Raw genomic sequence first — 479 nt, forward strand, 5'->3', positions numbered from 1 at the left:
ACCTGCCAATTGTACCACGCGACGTCCAGTGACAAAGTGACCGACACTTTATGGCGCCAATGAAGTCTCCTATTGTTAGGGGTCACTATGACTGACCACAAGGCCAACTAATCCACTTTAAGGTCGTGACGCGATAGTCAGAGAGGTTGACCAATAGACGTAGAAAAAGACCGGAAGTCAGCTAGTAGAGCGTAAGAGGCGGGTGTTCGCAACCGCCTAGGCCTGCGCGGGTCAACGCAGCTTGGGGGCCGCGAGCCAGCGAGCGGCGCGTGACGAAGAGCCTGAGCGACGGTCCTTCTGGCCCAATAATGTGAGGCCTCCGGGAAGCTGCAGCCAGTAACTAGTCGAGGGGGCGGGAGGCAGCAGGTTAGGCAGTGAGAAGTTAGTGGCGCTGCTGGGACGGGGGGGGGGAGAAGGAGACGCTTCTTCCTCCTGCTGCTCCTCTCGTTCCCGGGATCCGCGGCGGGCGTGGGCGCGGG

The sequence above is a fragment of the Tupaia chinensis genome, unplaced genomic scaffold (genome assembly GCF_000334495.1).
Source record: "Tupaia chinensis unplaced genomic scaffold, TupChi_1.0 Scaffold000484_1, whole genome shotgun sequence".
Lineage (NCBI taxonomy): Eukaryota > Metazoa > Chordata > Mammalia > Scandentia > Tupaiidae > Tupaia > Tupaia belangeri.